Source organism: Protopterus annectens, chromosome 15.part0 (assembly GCF_019279795.1).
Source record: "Protopterus annectens isolate FY-2018-M chromosome 15.part0, PAN1.0, whole genome shotgun sequence".
NCBI lineage: Eukaryota > Metazoa > Chordata > Ceratodontiformes > Protopteridae > Protopterus > Protopterus annectens.
The window spans coordinates 420,120,949-420,139,384 of NC_056749.1; positions in this window are offsets into that span (position 1 = coordinate 420,120,949).

Genomic DNA, 18,436 nt, shown 5'->3' on the forward strand with positions numbered 1-18,436 from the left:
ACTGAACCCTGTGGTACTCCACTTGTCACTAGTCTGAAGTTGGATTTAGAGTCTGCTACTTTCACAGTGTGGGTTCGGTCAGTGAGCCAGTTGGCAACCCATCTTGTGACATAGGGATTTATCCCTAATTTAGTGAGTTTGTTAGTTGGCAACCCATCTTGTGACATAGGGATTTATCCCTAATTTAGTGAGTTTGTCTATAATTCCAGAGTGGGGGATGGTGTCGAAAGCCTTGGCGAGATCTAGATAGGCTGTGTGTACCACCTTACCCTCATCTATAGCTTTGGTGACCACTTCAAAGAAGTCTATCAGGTTTAGGAGACATGATCTGCCTTTTACAAACCCGAACTGGGTAGGGTCCAGAGTTTGGAGATTACCAACGTCACTGTTTATAAGTTCCATGATGATACGCTCCATAGCCTTGCAGACCAGGCTCGTCAGGGTAATGTGGCAGTAGTTCCCGGGGTCCGTGGTGGCTCCCCCTTTGTGGAATGGGATAACCGTTGCTGTGCGCCATTCAGTGGGCATAAAGCCTGAGGTGAGACTATGACTGAACATGGTACTTAGGTGGGGTGCCAGTTCGTTCTGTAGTTCATGTAGAACGTAGCCTGGGATGTTGTCAGGTTCCATGGATGCTGTGTTCTTGGCTTTGGCGAGTGTGTTTTTTTTTACCTGTGCAGCTGTGATTACAGGTACTTTGCATTCTTCCAGTATAGAGATGGGCCCTTTAGGGGATGAGAGAGGGGTAAATTTAGCACTGAACTTATCTGCCAGGATGTTGGCAATATCAGTTGGTTCTGTATATTTAGTGCCATTGTGCTGTAACTCAGAGCAGATCTGAGTGTTGCCATTGAGATTCTTGACATAGCTATAGAATGCTTTGTGGTTGTCTTTAGAATCAGTGGTGAATTTGTTTTCGTAACTAGCTTTGGAGGATTTTATGAGGGATCTCAGCTTCTTACTGAGGCTGACCACGGAGTTCCACCAATCATGGGATTTTACTCTTTTTTGCAACAGTTTCTTTCTTCTGTTGCAGAGTTTGTTTATAGCAGGGGACCACCAGACTGGCTTCCTTTTTTTGGAGGATAGCATCTTGGTTCCATTAGGAATTGCACGATCCATACACTCGTGTGTTTATAAAATTAAAATACAGGGAAGATACAGTTGTAAATCAAAATTTATTGTTTATTTAGAACTTGATTTGTCCTGCAATTCTTTCTATGTAGGACGTACAACAAGAGAAATGAACAAACTAATTTATGAGCATAAGTATGCTGTTGCTGTAAAAGATGAAAAAAATGCATTTGGGAAGCATTATAAAAACAGTCCAGTATGTAAAGTTGATTTAAAGTTTGTTGTCTTGGATGAAGTGACTAATATTAACAACAGATTTGATGCAGAAGAGGAGCTTGGGTGGAAGGAATATGTTTGGCAAGTTAAGCTAAATGCATGCTATCCACCTGGGCTGAATGACAGAGCTGATTTTGTGGCTTATCTCAAAAGGAGGAAGTTACATCATCATTAATTAAGTCATGTGTCTTCTTTGAAATGTTTTTAAGCAATTGTGTTTTGTTCACATTATTCAGTCTGAAGAAATCCTTTTATGGATGAAAGCGCTTACTGTGTATTGTGGATTGTGTAATACGTGGATTAAACCTTTTAGAAAGTACAGTTGTGTACCTACCATAAATGTAGATGTTCGAGTGTATTCACTGTTTCAGTCATTACACTTAGGTTATCCTGCTGGCAGGTGACCCCGCAGTCGGCCCGAGTTCCAAAGTCTTGGTCCGGCGTCAGTTGCTGTCGCCTCTTCCCTGACGTCAGTGTGCCAGGGGTATAAAAGTTGCAACCAACGCCATTTTCTTCAGTTTTTCTTAGTTTTTCTTGTCCCAGATGTCAGGTGCCCCCAGATAGGAAGGCTGAAAAGATATAAATATGCCAAAAAAAATGCATATATTACAATAAACATTTCCTTCATCTACAAGCAAATACATCACATAGGTTGTAGAGAGTTGAGAAGTACAAAAAGAACCCAACAATGAGAAAGGGGGATGGTGGGTGGGTAACCTGGACTGCAACAGTGAATACACTCCAACATCTACATTTATGGTAGGTACACAACTGTACTATGTTCATCGTGTTTCACTGTTGCAGTCATTACACTTGGGTTGAATCCCAAAGCTGAGGTTGGGTGGCTGGGTCTAAATAGAATTAGGAGAGGCTACCAGGCCCTGCAGAACTGCAGTGGCAAAGCCTGCTCTGGATTTAGAGTAGAGAGGTAAGTGGTAGTGCTTAGTGAAAGTGTGCACTGAACTCCAGGTTGCAGCTTCTAAAATGTCTTTGGTTGGTACACCTCTGAGAAAGGCTGCTGCTCAGGTAGAATGTGGCCTTACGCCCTTAGGCACTGATTTGCCATGTTGTGCATAGCAGAAGCGAATGCAGTCTCCTATCCATTTTGAAATTGTCTGTTTTGTGATAGGCTTTAGCTTATGCTGCAGGATCACAAGGAAAAACAGTTTCTGAAAGCTTTTGTTTTGTCCAAGTAGAATCGTAACTGTCTGTGTATATCCAAAGTATGCAGAAGTCTCTCCCCTTTATTCTGGGGATTTGGATAGAAAGTTGGCAAATGAATGGTTTTGGTTAAGAGCCACACTGGAAACCACCTTCGGCATAAATGTTGGGTTCATCCTTACAGAGACCCTGTCCTGATGAAAAATTATGAAAGGTTCCACTGCCATTAATGCCTGTAACTCTGAGACTCTTCTTGCTGAAGTTATTGCTAGGAGCAGAGCAGTTTTCCATGACAAGAATTTTATATCGGCTGTGTTGGCTGGCTCAAAAGGAGGCAGTGTGAGCTTTTCTAATACAAAATTGAGGTCCCAAGTAGGTATTGGTGCCCTCCTTGGGGGTCTTATGTTTCTTGCCCCTCTGAGGTACTGCCTTAGCAGTGGATGTGAAAAAAATAGGAGGTTCTGTATTGTAATGAGCTGAAATGGCAGAGGCATGGATTTTAATAGATGAAAAGGATATGCCTTTGTCCAGCATCTTAGTTAGGTATTTTAAAATCTGAGGTATATTTGGAACAAGCGGTTCGAGTCCTTGTGCCTGGTTCCAAGCACAGAATCTCTTCCATTTTTCTGCATAAGATTTCCTGGTGCTGGGCCTCCTGGCTTGTAGAATGACATCCATAACAGCTTTAGAGAGAGGTGTGGTCTGAGTGGCTAAATTATCTGCCATGCAGCCACATTTAAGGTTCTGAGTTGACTGTGTAGAATCTGATTGTTTTGTTGAGTCAGAAGATGAGGAATTTGAGGCAAAGGCCAGGCTGGTCCTCGAGACAAGCTCTTTAGGATTGGGTACCAGTGCTAGCGTGGCCAGTCTGGGGCAATCAGGATCATTTTTGGCTTCTCTTGTCTGACTTTTAGGAGTACCTTGGGAAGAAGAGGCAGTGGAGGGAAGGCATAAACTGTCAGTTTTCCAGCTGAATGAAAGAGCATCCACTTTCCATGCTTAAGTGATAAGTTCTTGTGCAGAATTTCTGTAGTTGGCAGTTGTGAGGGGAGGCAAAAAGATCTATGTCCGGTCGTCCCCATTTCCTTGTTATCATGCTGAAGACCTGTGGATTTAGTTTCCATTCGTGTGGATCCATGCGATTTCTGCTTAGCTCTTCTGCCAGTGTATTATTCTTTCCTGGCAGGAATTGTGCCTGCAGGTGTACTTGATAGGTCAGTGCTGTGCTCCACAGAGTCATGGCTTGCTTGCAGAGGGGGTAGGAATGTGTGCCTCCTTGCTTATGTACCACATACATAACTGTGGTGTTGTCTGTCTTTAGTAATAGTTGTCCTGGATGTAGTAGATCCTTGAAGGCTGTCAGGGCATTCTGTACAGCTAGCATCTCTTTTTGATTGATGTGAAGATGCATTTGTTCCTTGGGCCACATGCCCTGAATACATTTTCCTACCATATGTGCCCCCCAGGCATAATCCGATGCATCCGTTGTTATTGTCTGCCTGGCAGTGGGTATGGTAAAGGCATGTCCCTTGTTGTGGTGACAGGCCCTGGACCACCATCAAAACTCCTGTTGTAGACAGGGAATTATAGTCACTATTGTTTCCAGGCTGTGGCAATGCTGAGTCCAAACACTTTTTAGATACCATTGTAGTTTCCTCATATGCAGTCTTGCATATGGAATGAGTAGAATGCAGGAAGCCATGAAGCCCAGGGCCCGCAGAATTTTTCTTGCAGGGAGCTGGGTCTTTGTTGCCATCATTTGAAAGTAATGAGTCAGTTGCCTTTGTTTGTCTGGCGTGAGATAAGCCATCTGGGCAGTTGTATTTAAGCTTGCACCCAGGAATATTATCTCTTGAGCGGGCACTAGTTTTGATTTCTTTTCGCTTACTGTGTACCCTAGGCAAATTAATAATCTTTTTACAAATGCCAGATGCTGAAGTAGAATGCCCTTGCTCTCTGCTTGAATAAGGCAGTCGTCCAAGTAGGGATAAATCTGAATTCCTCTTTGTCTGCAAAATGCAATTACTGGTGCCAGGAATTTTGTGAAGACCCTTGGCGCAGTAGATAAGCCAAAGGGCAGTGCAGAGAATTGGTAATGCATTGAGCCAGCTATGAATCTGAGGTATCTTCTGCAAGATTGTCTGATTGGGACATGCAGGTATGCCTCTGAGGTCCAAAGTAACTAGCCAAGCCTTCTTGCCCAGCATGGATAGAAGTTGCTGCAGTGTTAACATTTTGAATTTTGGAACATCCAGGAAAGTATTTAGAATTGACAAGTCCAGTATTGGTCTCCAGGCTTTGTCCTTTCTGGGAACCAGGAAGAGTCTTGAGTAAAATCCTTGTCCCTGTTCTTGCAGTGGTACTCTTTGAATAGCTCCCAAGTCCATGAGAGCAGCAATTTCCTTTTGTGCCTCTGCCCATTGGTTTTGCGGCAGGTCCAGCATACCTTTTGATTTTGGAAAAGTGTGAAAGTGGAACCTGTAACCCTGAGAAACTATGTTCAGTACCCATTTATTCTGGGTGATTATGTGCCAATTTTGCACGAAAAGTGCTAGCTTTCCCCCTAGGGGTGCTGCCAAAAGGTAAATGATTGGCTTTTGTAGAGGAAAGTCATTTGGACTGTTTGCTATAAGGTTGTGATTTGTCTTCTCCTTTGGGGGCAGAAGCACCCCATTGTTTAGGTCTGTAGGAGCCTTGTGGCTGAGATCTGCCTCTTGGGCGTCTGTATCTGCCTCTTTGTGGCCTGTCTGACACCTGAAAGGGCCAATTTTTTGAAGGCCAGTTTCTACTAAACCTAGGTGGTTGAACTTTTAAGAAATCCTTTACTGAATGCATAGATTTTGCTTTATCCTCCATTTTCTTTAACACCTCTTCTGCCTTAACACCAAACAAAATACCATGTTGTAATGGAGCATCCACTAATTTTACGTTAACATGTTCAGGTAAACTTTGTTCTTTCAACCAAGCATGCCTTCAAATGACAGAGCCTGTAACTGTGGCTCTGCAAGAAGCCTCTAATGATTCAAAACCACATTGCAGAGTATGCTTTCCCACTTGTTCAACTGCATGCAATAAATCCTGCATTTCCTTATTGTCAGGATTCTCTGAATTTGTAAGCATTTTCTGTTTTAACAAAGACATGAGGTACTGTTGATATTTAAGCATGTGAAACTGGCAGTTTAAAGCCCTTACAGCTAAAGTAGCAGAAGTGTAAACTTTTTTCCCCCATCTATCCAGAGCTATGGAATCCCTATCAGAGGGAACAAGGTTTTTAGCAGTGGAAGCCTTAACCTCTTTGGAACCCTGAGAAATTGTTTCAGGGTCAGCAGCAGGGTTTTATAAAGAAATTTATGAGAGTCAGGGACCCTGTAATACCTGTCTGGCTTGACTGGTGCAGGGGGTAAAGAATCAGGAGACAGACTGGATTCAGAGAAAACATCATCTACTATGTCAAGCACAGGGGGGATTAGCCAGGGGCCTGTGTTGAGGCAGTAAAAGAAAATCTCTGAGCCTTTTCTTGGATTCTGAATAATCCTGGCTCTCCCAGTGGAAATGTTCCCTCATGGTGTGCAGAGTTTCCCCAAAAGAGTAATCCTCAGGTGGAGAGGGTGAAGGTATAGATTCTTCAGCATCAGTGTCCTCATAGGGAGGAAGAGAATAGCCCTGATCTGAAGAGGAATCAGAAGAAATAGAAACCTGGTCAGAGGAATCATAGTCAGTGTCTTGCCTAGGCCTTTTATCAGGAGGGGGATGGGAACCCCTCATCAAAGTAATTAAGTCTTCGGCCATTTTAAGCATCTGTTTCTTCGGCATGGTTGACTGTCCAGGAGAATGCTGTACTTGTTTCTTTGTCTGTAATGGTGTCTTTGACTGTACTTTGGCTGCTGCAGAGGATTTAATAGTAAGCTGTGAAGGTCTGAAAACACCCTCAGAAGCAGATGCCTGCTCAGCGGCTCTGGACCCATCTGAGGGAATATTTTCCATAGGCCCAATAACTTGAGTATCCAGAGGCCTAAATGTCTCCACGTGGGAGTCGGATACGGCCTGTGGTTCTGAGGTAGCGGGTGTCAGGGGCTGCGAAAGCGCCACACTGAGAACCAGCGAACCTGCAACTGGCCTAGAAGAGGCTTCGTCATCGGTTTTGGACCTCGGATGCCTGTCCTTTTCCTTGTCTTTGCGTTTTTTATGAATTCCGGTCGTCGGTTGTTCCGACGGTATTATATAGTTAAACCTTCGGCCAAAGTAATGAAATGCAAAATCAAACCGACTTTAATAGTGCGTTTGTTGAATCTAGCACAAAACAGACAACTAGAAACATTGTGGTCAGGGCCTAGGCAAGGAATACAGAAAGAGTGAAAGCCCTTATGAGGTATTTGCTTCCCACAAGAAATACAATTGTTAACTTTTACTGACATCAGTCTGAAGCAACAAAAAGTTTCCCCAACGGAGTACTTAGCTTTATTGAAGACTTCGGTTCTGAAACTCTATTTCGAAAATCTCAGGAGTCGGCCGACTGGCACTTACGAACTGCTTCTGCTTCGGGCACCGCGTGGCAAGAAAGACTGAAGAAAATGGCGTCGATTGCATCTTTTATACCCCTGGTGCACTGACGTCAGGGAAGAAGCGACAGCAACAGACGCCGGACCTAGACTTTGGAACTCGGGCCGACTGCGGGTCACCTGCCAGCAGGATAACCCAAGTGTAATGACTGCAACAGTGAAACACGATGAGCATCATGCAGCTGACGCCATTTTCTTTAGTTTTTCTGACCCCCAATGTCAGGTGCCCCCAAAAAGGTAGCAATATTATAAATATTTATATATATACATGCATCAATATAATGTTTACCTTCATCTACAAGCAAATACACCACATAGGTTGTAGAAGATAGAGAAGTAAAGATAAACTGTAGAATGACAGGGGGGTGGCGGGAGGGTAACCTGGACTGCAACAGTGAATACACTCGAACATCTACATCTATGGTAAGTGTACACAACTGTATTATGTTCTTCATGTTTAACTGTTGCAGTCATTACATTTGGGTAGAATCCCAAAGCTATGGTTGGGAGGCTGGAGCTAAACAGCATTAGGTGAGGCTATAAGGCCCTGCAGCACTGCAGTGGCAAAACCTGCCCTGGACTTAGAGTAGAGGGGCAAATGGTAATGCTTTGTAAAGGTGTGAACAGAACTCCAAGTAGCAGCCTCTAGAATGTCCTTGGTTGGTACTCCTCTGAGAAAGGCTGCTGAAGTAGCTGCAGCCCTGGAGTGGGACCTAATGCCCTTGGGCACAGGTTTGCCATTGTGTAAGTAGAAGAAAAGTACAGTTGTGTACACTTACCATAAATGTAGATGTTCGAATGTATTCACTGTTGCCGTCATTACATTTGGGTTATCCTGCTGGCAGGTTGCCCTCAATCGGCCTGAATTCCAAAGTCTTGGGTCCTGCGTTGGTTGCTGTCGCCTCTTCCCTGACGTCAGGTCGTCAGGGGTATAAAAGATGCAGCCGACGCCATTTTCTTCAGGTTTTTTTTTTGCCCCAGATGGCAGGTGCCCCCAAAAGGGTAGGCTAAATGTATGTAAATAAAACATACATGCACCAAAATAAGCTTTACCTTCATCTATAAGCAAATACACCACCCTAGGTTGTATAGATTAGAGAAGTAAAGATAAGTTCCAGCAAAAATAAGGGGGATGGCGGGAGGGTAACCTGGACTGCAACAGTGAATACACTCTAACATCTACATTTATGGTAAGTGTACACAACTGTACTATGTTCTTCGTGTTTCACTGTTGCAGTCATTACATTTGGGTTGAGTCCCAAAGCTATGGTTGGATGGCTGGAGCGAAACAGCATTAGGAGTGGCTATGAGGCCCTGCAGAACTGCAGTGGCAAAGCCTGCCCTGTATTTAGAATAAAGAGGCAGACTGTAATGCTTTGTAAAGGTATGCACTGAACTCCAAATAGCAGCCTTTAAAATGTCTTTGGTTGGTACTCCCCTGAGAAAGGCTGCAGAAGTGGCTGCAGCTCTGGTTGAATGTGGCCTAATGCCCTTAGGTACTGGTTTGCCATGCTGTGAGTAGCAGAAACGAATGCAGTGACCTATCCACTTTGAAATAGTCTGCTTGGAGATAGCCTCTCCTTGTGATGCTGCGACATATGCCACTAGTAATTGTTCTGTCTTTCTGAAAATTAGAAGTTATGTACTTACCATAACGTTCCATCTGAGTAGGTGGATTCATTTGTCTGCAACCTGTGGGTTATGGATCCGATATCAGATCCGAACCGGCATGGTTTATCCAGCTATGGATCCGAGCTCCTAGCTCCTCCCCTCACCCATAATGCCCTGCTCTCCCTACACGACCTCAGATCGAGTTTGCCCTGTATCAAATACCCTAGCAAAGGGTAACACATTCTATGCAGGAACTGACAAGGCCAGGGGGATAGGAAGGCGGGATGGTTGCAGACAAATGAATCCACCTACTCAGATGGAACGTTATGGTAAGTACATAACTTCTAAATCTGAAGTAGGAGATTCATTTGTCAGCAACCTGTGGGACAGAGTCCCCAGCTACCTGAGTCTTGGGCGGCCGTCATGGAAGGATATTCCGGAGCACCACGGAGCCAAAGGATGCTCTATCTCTAGACGTGATATCCAGCTTGTAATGAGAAATAAAGGTATGAGATGAAGCCCAAGTGGCTGCTGAACAAATGTCATCCAGAGGAATCCTAGCCTTAAAGGCCGCTGAGGTAGAAACAGACCGGGTTGAATGAGCATGGACTCCGTCCGGTGCGGACCTCCCAGAAGCTTGGTAAGCTAATAGAATACACTGGGAAATCCAGCGTGACAAGGAGACTTTGGAAGTTGGTTTACCCAGATTGAATTTGGCAAAGGAAATGAACAATTGGTCGGATTGCCTGTGACCAGCTGTCCTGTTAAGATAAAAACGAAGCTGCCTGTGAACATCCAATGAATGCAGCTTGTACTGCTTTGTTCTGATATTTAGGAAAGAAAACAGGGAGGTTGATGGACTGATTAATGTTTGCTTCCGAAGCTACCTTAGGAAGAAAAGAGGGATTGATCCTGAGGTACACGCGGTCCGGATGGAAGATCAAGTAAGGCGGCTTCATGGTCAGTGCTTGAAGTTCAAACTCTTTTTGCTGAAGTAATGGCTACTAAAAATGCAGTCTTAAGAGATAAGAATTTTAGATCTACTGTTGCTGCAGGCTCCAGGGGTGGAGCGGTCAAGGCCTGAAGTACCAAGGAAAGATCCCATGGTGGAAGCGCCTGCTTGACAGGGGGTCTAAGCAAAAAGGTGCCTTTTAGGAAGATTTTACATAATTTGGCAGACATAAGAGGCCCAGAGTCATGACCAACATGATAATGAGAAATGGCCGCTAGCTGAACTTTGACCGTGGAACTACTGGCGCCATCATTAAAAAGAGTGGTAAGGAAGTCTAGCACCAAAGGAAGGGGAACCGTGAAGGGATCTAGACCCTGTCGCTCCGCCCAAATGGAGAATCGCTTCCATTTACTGCGGTAAATTTTTCTGGTAGAGGGTTTATGAGCCGCTACCAGAATGGCCTTAACGGAAGACGAGATACCGGGAGTCCTGATTAGGAGTGGAACTGGAGCAGCCAAGCAGTCAGCTTCAAGTTGTCCAGGTTCGGAGTTGGTAGGTTCGATGGGTGTGATATCAGATCCGGAATGGGATCTAGAATCCAAGGTGGATTCACTGAGTGAGACCTTAGGTAAGGGAACCAGATCTGCAGAGGCCAGAATGGGGCTATGAGGATCATTCTGCACCCCAACCGAGAGGCTTTCTGAAGAACCTGGAGCATCAGAGGCAAAGGGGGGTATGCGTAAAGAAGACCGGGAGGCCAAGCATGCACCACAGCATCTCTCAGGGAATCCCCTGGAGGAGGGATCAGAGCGAAAAAACTGTCGCACTTTGTGTTTAAGGGAGAAGCAAAGAGATCACAACAAGGAGTTCCCCACTGTGCGAAGATACGTTTCGCTACTTGAGCATTGAGAGACCACTCGTACGGGTAGAGAATGGTGCGACTGAGCTTGTCCGCAAGGATGTTGGACCGACCCGGAATATGCGTTGTGATGAGAAAGCGGTTGGTGGAGATCGCCCATTCCCACACTCTCATGGCTTCTCGACATAAAGGGTAAGACCTGGTTCCCCCCTGTTTGTTGATGTACCAGACCACCGACATGTTGTCTGACTGAATTGCAATTGTTCCCAGGGGAAGAAAGGCTTGAAGTGCTTGCAACACCAAGAGCACCGCTCTCATCTCCAGAACATTGATATGCAGGGAGGTCTGAGTCGTTCCACGTGCCTTGGACCGTCTGGCCCGCAAAATGCCCCCCCCCCACCCGAGGCGGGAGGCGTCCGTGGTCACTGTGACGAGAGGGGGAGATGCACAAAAGGGGCGGCCTCCGTGGAGATCCTGGGAATGGAGCCACCACAAGAGAGACCGCTTGCAAGCCTTGCTGATTGCAATGGGGTGATGCAGGGGGAGAGAAAGATATGACCATTGTACTTGAAGTGTCCACTGAAGAACCCGCATGTTCAAGCGGGCGAGTGGGAGAAGAGAAATCACTGCCGCCATGGACCCTAGTGCCCTCAGGACCAATTACGCCGGAACTGAGCTGGAGTGGAGGATGGCCCGCATCTGGAGTCGCAGATTCCTAACTCTGTCGGTTGTGAGAAAGGCTCTTAACTTCCTCGTGTCTAACCTGGCACCTATGAATTCTATCAATTGAGTAGGGGCCAGGTTGGACTTTCCTACGTTTACCGTAATGCCTAGCCAGGGAGCTAGATGATGAAAGGAGTCTCTTGCCAAGGATAGTAGATGCCTTGTTGGGGCGGTAAGAAGCCAGTCGTCCAGGTACGGAAAGACCTGCACCCCCTGAAGCCTCAGGTGGGCCGCAACCACTGCTAACACTTTGGTGAACACCCTGGGGGCTGTGGTGAGACCAAAGGGAAGGACCCTAAACTGGTAGTGACTGGCTCCCAGCCGGAAGCGAAGAAACCTCCTGGACCGTCTGTCCATTAGTATGTGGTAGTACGCATCCTTGAGGTCTATAGAGCACATCCAGTGATTCTCTCCCAGATGGGGGAGGATGGACTGCAAAGTGACCATCCGGAACTTCTCCTTGGGAACTGCCAGGTTTAATAGGGACAGGTCTAAAATTGGTCTTAGGTCCCCCATCTTTTTTGGCACTAAAAGGAACCTGGAGTAGAACCCTGATCCGATCTGGTCTGGGGGGACGGGCTGGATGGCTCTTTTCCTCAGCAGATGGCCAATTTCTGCTGAAGCGGCCTCCCTCTGATCGGGAGGAACGTCGGGGAGGGATTTTAGCTTTGGGACGTGAAGAAAAGGGATTTTGTATCCTCTGGATATAATGCGGAGGACCCAGCGGTCTGATGTTATGGACTCCCATGCCGCTAGGTGCTCCGAAAAACGTCCCCCGACTGCCTCCAGAGTGGAGCAGTCGGGCAACCCCTAAGGGTTGCTGCGCGGGCCATTCAGAGAAAAGTTCTCTGGACCCGAAATTCCTGGGAGCCCCTCTGCCCCTGGGGCGGCGTCCTCCCTGTCCTCCTCTGCCACGAAAGGACTGGTTGTCCGGAGCGGGTTGGGATTGCTGCGACTTCCGGAACCACATCTTCTGGCCCTTTTGGTTCCTAGAGTAGGACCTCTGGGGCACAGAGAAGCGGACTCCGATGGCAGACAGAGTCTTCCCGTCCTTCTCGCTCTGGACCAAGGTGTCGCGAACCGTCTTGCCAAAATGGCAGAACCGTCAAAGGGGGCGTTCGTGAATGACGCCTTGAAGGGCTCCGTGAAATCGCAATGGCGGAGCCAGGCCTGGCGTCTCGTGACTAGGTCTACTCCTGCAGCTCTAGCGGCTCCCTCAGTAGCATGGGAAAGTAACCGCATAGAGGTATTGGTCACGGAACGAAGAGTGGCCATATGGGTGGAGTGAAAAAGTTTGTCCTCCTCCGACATGGACTCTGGGGGGGGATGCAGCGTATTCCTTGATAAGATCGTGCTGCATCCTAACAACATGTGCCAGATAGTTGAGCGCCCTCACCGAGAAGGTCGCTGAACTAAACATTCGCTTCCCCAAGTGGTCCATCATCCGAGACTCCTTGCTCGGAGGATGAACTGAGGGACTCTCCTGAGCGAGTTCCCTCTTAGTGGCTGCTGCCGTCAACATGGCATCTACCGGGGGTCCCTTGCTCCAGTGGGCACGGTCAGCAGGGGGGCTAAGAATCCTGTCCGGCCTCTTGGGGATTGGCTCCACGGTGTCCGGTTCCTTCCACGCCCTGGTGGTAATGAGGTCCACCAGGGGGTCGGCAGGAGGGGACACCCAAGAGGTAGACGGGCCCGCTTCAAATGCCTCCAAGAACACGGACTCGTCCGAGGAAGACTTTGGGGCAGACCACCCACCTCTTATACGAAGCATTTCCAGGATGTCTCCAAAGGAGACATCCTCGGGGGGTGATCTTGGGGAGCCTTCCCCTTTCTCCAAGTCAGTGTCTTCAGTTAAAGACTCGGGGGAGTCTATGTGCCTCCTTTTACACGTGTGCTTGCGAGGTGCTTCCTCGGGGGGGCTGTCCGAGGAGCCCTCGCAAGCAGTGTCTAGTTTCAAAGGAACTGCTTGGGGCATTGAAACGGGCTGTCCCAGTGGCCGGGTGACGGAAGCCTAACCCAGAGCAGATGGAGTGCGGGACGGAGCCGAAGCAAGTGCCGGGGGTCCGGAAGCCCTCAACAGAGCCCTCTCCACTACATTAAAAGCCGAAGGGGAGCCGGCCTCGACCAAAGGATCCGACAGTCGGCTCCCCCTCGGATCCGTGGAGTGGATCGCAGCTGGCGCTGAGCACCTCGGATCCGAGGGACCAGTGTGCTCCAACACGGACGGCGCCGAAGGCACACTGAGTCCCCCGGATCCGAAGCTCGGAGCAAGGCTCCGAGAGGTCGGATCCGAAACACTCGAGGGCAGGGTCGGATCAGAAGTACCTAGTACTGTCGGCGCCGACCCACCGCCGGCTCCGAAGCTGCCCGGCTCCGAACGCTCCGAGCCCGGGTAGTGGGTCGAAGAAGGAGCTATGGGCTTGAAAAATGGGGTCGAGCTCCCCCCCAGGGGGGAGGAGGCAGGAGCACTCCCATCTGCATCTGGGCCTGGATGAACCTTCGCATCATCTGGTCCAGATCAGCGTCGGAGAGACTATAGGTAGACCTCGATGAGGCTACCGAGGTAGGCCTTGAGTACCGCCTCGATAGCCTTGAAGGAGGTCGGGTCTCTTCCTCCTCAGGCCCCGGTGAAAAGGATGGGGACCGGAGCAGAGGAGGAGGAGAGCCAGCAGCCATAGAGGCCGGAGAAGCCCGCTTAGCCGGCGGGGCCGAGACGGAGGTCTCGGCCCGCCGCTTATGGGGCTTCTCTCTTCGGTCCTTCTTCCTCGCTTCCCTCTCCTCCAAACCCGTAGAGGGAGTTTGTATCCCGGGAGGAGGGGGGGGGGCAGGTAAGGCAGTAACCACCTAAGCGGTAACTACCAACGGGGCGGAGGCCGAAGCAGAGTCCGGGGGCAAGAGTCCCGCCAAGACCAGCTTCGACCTCCGCTCCTTCAATGCCCTGGGGTTGAACCCTGCACAGATTGAACATCCAGAGGTGAGGTGTTCAAACCCCAAGGCATCGAACCGTGTGGCCATCAGCAGGGGATAGCTTATGGCCACACTCGGAGCATTTTGAGAAAATTGCCTTTGGGGCCTCAGACATACTATCTTTTTTTTTTTTTTTTTTTTTTTTTTTTTTAAGAAAAAAAATAAACTAACACACACACTAAAGGCCCCAAAGAAACACACACTCACACTAGAAACACACACTCACACTAGCTACGCGCCAGAGAGGGGAGGGTACACAAAATTAAGTTAACTTAACTCAAAAATATTATATATAGAAGGGGAACCTAACACTTTCACACAGTTAAAGTATTTTCAAATAAAAATAACCCTTTTAAAGTACTAAAGAAGCCACTTAGCTTATGGAGCTCGAAATCTAGGCTGTCACCATGAACGCTGCAAACTAGATCTGAGGTCATGTAGGGAGAGCAGGGCATTATGGGTGAGGGGAGGAGCTAGGAGCTCGGATCCATAGCTGGATAAACCATGCCGGTTCGGATCCGATATCGGATCCATAACCCACAGGTTGCTGACAAATGAATCTCCTACTTCAGATCTTTAGTTTTGTCCAAGTAGAATCTAAGTTGCCTACGTCCAAAGAATGCAGAATTTTCTCCCCCTTGTTCTGTGGATTTGGATATAAAGTTGGCAAATGAATAGTTTGGTTAAGGGCTACACTGGATACCACCTTAGGCATAAATGTAGGGTTTGTTCTCAGAGAGACCCTGTCTGGATAAAAAATGATAAAGGGTTCCACAGCCATGAGAGCCTGTATCTCTGAAACTAGTCTCGCAGAAGTTATTGCTAGGAGCAGAGCTGTTTTCCAAGACAAGAACTTTATATCCGCAGAAGCAGCTGGCTCAAAAGGAGGTAAGGTGAGTTTTTCCAAAACATAATTGAGGTCCCATGCAGGTATTGGCGTTCTTCTTGGAGGCCTTAAGTTTTTGGCTCCTCTGAGGTACTGCCTTAATAAAGGATGAGAAGAGTGGTGGTTCTGTATTGTAATAAGCCAAAATGGCAGAGGCATGGATTTTAATTGATGAAAAAGATAGGTTGTCCAGCATCTCAGTTACATATTGCAAATTCTGAGGAATATTTGGGACAGCTGTATCAGTTCCTTGAGCTTGGTTCCAAGCACAAAATCTCTTCCATTTCCCAGCATAGGATTTTCTAGTATTAGGCCTTCTGGCTTCTAAAATGACATCCATCACAGCTTTACTGAGAGGTGTGGTTTGTATGGCTACATTATCTGCCATGCTGCCAGGTTTAGGGTCCTGAGTTGGCTGTGCAGAATCTGATTGTTTTGCTGGGACAGTAGATGCGGTATTTGAGGTAAGGTCCAGGCTGGGCATTGGGACAAGTTCCTTAAGCTTGGACACCAGTACTGGTGTGGCCAGTCTGGGGCAATCAGAATCATTTTTGGTTTCGCCTGTCTGACCTTTAGGAGTACCTTGGAGAGGAGAGGCAGTGGAAGAAAGGCATATACTGATAGGTTTGTCCAGTTGAAAGATAAGGCATCCACTTTCCAAGCTTGTCTGTGATAAGTCCTTGTGCAGAATCTTTTAGTTGATTGTTGTGATGGGAGACAAACAGATCTATGTCCGGGCGTCCCCATTTCTTTATCATGCTGAAGACTTGTGGATCCAGGTGCCACTCGTGGGGATCCATGAGGTTTCTGCTTAGTTCGTCTGCCAGAGTATTTTCCTTTCCTGGCAGGAATTGTGCCTGCAGATGAACTTGGTAAGTCAATGCTGTGTCCCATAAAGCCATGGCTAGTCTGCAAAGGGGGTAAGAATGAAAGTCCTCCTGCTTGTTTATGTACCACATGACCGTGGTGTTGTCTGTCTTTATCAGTAGTTGTCCCGGATGAAGTAGGTCCTTGAAGGCTGTCAGGGCATTTTGAACAGCTAGCATCTCTTTTTGATTGATATGTAGATGCTTTTGGTTTGCGGACCAGGTGCCCTGAATGCCTCTTCCTGCCATGTGTGCCCCCCAGGCATAATCTGATGCATCCGCCGTTAGGCTCTGCCTGGCTGGGGGTAGTGAGAATGGCTGTCCCTTGTTTTGGTGACAGGCCTTTGCCCACCATCGAAACCCCTGTTGCAGGCAGGGAATGAGAGTAATCATTGTTTCCAGGCTGTGGCAATGTTGTGTCCAGACACTTTTTAGGTACCATTGAATTTTCCTCATATGCAGTCTTGCATATTGAATTAGTAAGGTGCAGGATGCCATGAAGCCCAAAGCCTGCAGAATTTTTCTTGCAGATAACTGGGCCTTTGTTGCCATTTCCTTGGAATAGGTAGTCAGTTGCCTTTGTTTGTCTGGAGTGAGATAAGCCATCTGGACAGTTGTATTTAAACTTGCATCCAGGAATATTATCTCTTGAGAGGGTACAAGTTTTGATTTCTTTTTGTTGACTGTGTACCCTAGGCATGTTAATAGTCTTTTCACAAACGTCAGATGCTTTAGTAGAATGTCCTTGTTCTCTGCTTGTATGAGGCAGTCGTCCGAGTAAGGATATATTTGTATTCCTCTTTGTCTGCAGTAAGCAATTACTGGTGCCAGGCACTTTGTGAAGACCCTGGGCACAGTAGATAATAAGCCAAAGGGCAGTGCAGAGAATTGGTAATGCTTTGAGCAAGCCTTGAATCTGAGGTATCTTCTGCATGATTGTGTGATTGGGACATGCAGGTATGCCTCTTTTAGGTCTAAAGTCACGAGCCAAGCTTTGCTGCCCAACATGGGCAGAAGCTGCCGCAAAGGTCAACATCTTGAATTTTGGTATATCCAGGTAAGTGTTTAGAATAGATAGGTCCAGTATTGGGCTCCATGCTTTGTCCTTTCTGGGTACCAAGAACAGTCTTGAGTAAAATCCCTGTCCCTGCTCTTGCTGTGGCACTTGTTGAATAGCTCTCATGTCCATGAGAGCTGTGACTTGTTTTTGAGCCTCTGCCCATTGATTTTTTTTGGCAGGTCTGGTCAACCGTTTGCCCTTGGCAGGGTATGGAAGTGAAACTTATAGCCTTGTGACACTATGTTTAGAGCCCATTTGTCCTTGGTTATAATGTGCCAATTTTGAGAAAAAAGTGCTAGTTTTCCCCCTAAGGGTGCTGCCAGAAGATAAGTGCTTGGTGCAGGCAGGGGGAAGTCAAAGGAACTGTTTCCTGTATGGTTGTGATTTGTCTTCTCCACATTTGGAGGTAGAAGCACCCCATTGCTTAGACCTGTAGGAACCTTGCGGCTTTGATCTGCCTCTAGTGCGTCTGGATCTGCCCCTTTGAGGTTTGTCTGAGACTGATAAGGACCAATTCTTTGTAAGCCAGTGTCTGCTAAATCTAGGTGGCTGTACCTATAAGAAATCATTGACTGTTTACATAGATTTAGCTTTGTCCTCCATTTTCTTTAACACTCTTCTGCCTTAACACCAAACAAGGTATCATGTTGTAATGGAGCGTCTAATAATTTGGCTTTAACATGATCAGGCAGATTTTGTTCCTTTAACCAAGCATGCCTCCTGATGACAGAACCTGTAACAGCGGCACTGCAGGAGGCCTCCAGAGAATCAAAACCACATAGCAAAGTACGCTTTCCAACTTGTTCAGTTGCATGCAATAAATCCTGCATTTCTTTGTTTTCTGCACATTCAGAATTTACCATCATTTTCTGTTTAAGCAGTGTCATGATATATTGCTGATATTTGAGCATATGAAACTGGAAATTTAAGGCCCTTATAGCTAAGGTAGCAGATGTGTAAATCTTTTTTCCCCCATCTATCCAGTGCCCTAGAATCCCTGTCAGAGGTGGTAGGGTTTTTTGCAGTGGGAGCCTTGACCCCTTTGGGACCCTGAGAAATAGTTTCTGGGTCTGTAGTATGGTTTTTGAAAAGAAATTTATGAGAGTCGGGGAACCCTGTAGTATCTGTCCGGCTTAACAGGAGCTGGAGGAAAGGAGTCAGGGGTCAGACTAGACTCTGAGAACACATCATCTACAATGTCTAACACAGGTGGAATAGCTAGAGGCCTGTGTTTGAGGTAGTAAAAGGAAGTCTCTGAGCCTCTTAGATTCTGAAAAATCTTGGCTCTCCCAGTGGAAGTGAGGAATCATTGTTTCCAGACTGTGTGAATGTTGACTCCATAAACCTTTTTAGGTACCACTGAAGTTTCCTCATATGCAGTCTTGCACATGGAATTAGTAGGATGCAGGATGCCATGAAGCCCAGAGCCTGCAGAATTTGTC